Consider the following 2,947-nt stretch of genomic DNA (forward strand, 5'->3'; position numbering starts at 1 on the left):
AATTTTCAATCAGAAACCAAATCATCTGTTAGACTGCAGAGTGTAGATACTGTAGTGTAGTGGTTCGGCCAATTGTATCCCGCAAACTGTAAGCCATTTATCCCCAGGATACGTGGTGCCACTGTACGGATCAATTTTCAATCACACTTCCCACTGACGTCTCTGTGGTGCGAAATTCCTCAACCTTTATTGTTGTGATATATCTACATATACTGTATAAACAATATATATATATATATATATATATATATATATATATATATATATATATATATATATATATATATATATACATATATATTGTATCCGTAATTATATATATATGTATATATTATATACAATATAATTATATTTCATATTAAAATACACATAATATATAATATAAATTTAAAAAATCAAGTATTAGTAAACTATTTTTGAATTTTCGTACTTCTTCCGACAATTTTTTTTATAAATATTTACACACTTATGATAAATGTTCAACGGGATGATGAGCTGATAAAGGTGGATTAACTCGAACATTACTTGCAAAATTAAAGTGTTCTCGACTACATTAATTTGATTACACAATACACAGTCCTGTATGCCAAAAAATGAGTCCTTTTGTCAATTCACACATTTCATCTAAAAAGGTCATGATTAGATAATTTTTCAAATGCATTATGATTATCTGCAACAAGGTTAATTGTGTGATATGAATCATTATAATTATCCAACGGGTCATACATAATCAGGTGGTAATCTTCTGTAGCACCTTTATTACTACAAGCTTTATCTAATGAAAGTATTGTGGTTTGAGGTGATTCTAACAAAAGTTTGGGCCCGATATCAGTCAATGTTTGGGTGTTTAGTCTTTTCCAACAAACCTGTAAGCCTTTTTAAAGGTTGATTATTTTCTTGTTCATGAAATTATCAATGTTTGTCGAGAATTGGTTTATTGCTAAGACAAGGTTTTCATAGTAAAATCTTGTAATTAGTTTTCGGTAAATGCTTCTAAGTATTTCACCATGTTATTTGCAAAGATATTTATAAGATTTGCAACACAAAATGTGAGAGCTGAGATCATGTATTAAAAGCAAGTAAGTTCACTTGACGATGGAGTGTAGATGGCAATCCAGAAGTAGGTAATTTGACTTCAAACCCTTTCGACCATAGTCATCTTCTTCCCGTAAGACATATTCATAAACATAATCACATCTATTATTTATATTTTTTTATAAACGGTCTTATAGGTTGTAGGAAAATAATACCTTTTTATTTTTGTATTTATTGTTGATATCAAATTCTTGATTTGATATATAGTTTGTGCTGTAATATGTTTGGTTTATTCTGATTATCTTTCAAAATGTTTTTTTTTATTTACATTGTAAACTATAACTACCTTCTACATTATTCTTCAAGGTAGTAAGTTGATTCATATTCTGTATCTTTTCAAGACTTTCAGAGGCATCACTATCTTAAAATAAGCTATAATATTGACAATATTAAGTCAATTAAAATGGTTTAAATCATTTTATTACTACTGCTTCATTACAGATCTTACTAAAATATTATACTATTAATTATACTATTAATATATTATTATTATTATATAGTGAATTATTATTATTATATAGTGAAATATTATTATACTATTATAAAATATTTAAATTGTACAAAAAATTTTCATATATCAATGAGTACTTCTCTAAACAATCAATACATTTTCAAATTATGAATTAAATTGTCTACATACATATGAATTTATTTTAAACTGGAATGGTTCTGAAGCATGGACAGCACAAACAATAACCTACAAAAACTGATTGCACAACTATTGCACATATCTAGTCTTTAAAAGTATAGATCATTAGATGCATTGAATTTTAGATGGGGAGCAAATTACCATAATACTTTACTGTAAAATATCAGTTTATACAAATATACGAGTACGTTGATGGATTCATGTTACTTATAGCTTCTTATTTAATTTGAGAAGGTGGATAAAAGGCACAATAGGTGAATACTTGTTAGCATAGACGTAATAAAGAAGTATGTCCACGGGTATAACCTAGTATGACAGGATTACACCTTCCAGTTGAAACTACACTGGGCACAGCTAAAACCGATGTCACTTAAATCTGGGCAACCTTATGGATGTCCCGATGCGGCATATCTCTAACCGCAAATATTGCGATCGGTGATCGGTCGGTCTAGTCTACTGTGGAGGATGACTTTTGAGAGTTGGTGGGGCTCCCTAAGGGTTAAAGGAAGTTGCTAGCCTAGACATAAGGGCGTGCCACCCCTGGCCGCTTTAACCGGAAGGACTTGTACAGAGCTAGCCTCCCCTTATTCCAAGGAGACATGAATGAAATGAATCCTTTCTGAAAATCCTTCCTAGTGGATTTCGACAGGAGGTGGCCTCTACTCCCAAACGTACACATCCAGAATATCCTCTCACTCAGGAAGCAGTGCAAAGGTTTTTTCAGGACTAATTTTCTATCAGTTGTCCTTGTCTTAAGAGTTTAGGAAACTAAATATCTGTAACTCATTGGTCATAGAAGCTATACCAAGGCGGATCGCCTTATTTGTCTGATTTTTTATTTCTGAAGGAAAATTCGTGGATGTCCGGCATATTCCACAAATTGTGGGTGTTAAGTAATTGATGAAAAAGCTTAAATTTATGGAAACAAAGTTTGCCTCGGTAACATATATAAGAAGAGATTAAAAAATTCAATAGCAAACCTCATGTCTAGCCAAAATAATTACATGTTATAGGTTAGGATCCAAGTATCTTATTTTGTGGCTTGAGAAAACACTCTATAAAACTGGAATAGGCCTTATGCTCCTGGAAAACCTCAGTGTCTTGTCTTATTGCGTGGGAAGTCACATTATGAAGCATGACTATCTATCATGTTCCCGAAAAATCAAGTGTATCATCAATATAGTTCAGAAGAGCACTAAAATC

Source organism: Homalodisca vitripennis, chromosome 4 (assembly GCF_021130785.1).
Source record: "Homalodisca vitripennis isolate AUS2020 chromosome 4, UT_GWSS_2.1, whole genome shotgun sequence".
Lineage (NCBI taxonomy): Eukaryota > Metazoa > Arthropoda > Insecta > Hemiptera > Cicadellidae > Homalodisca > Homalodisca vitripennis.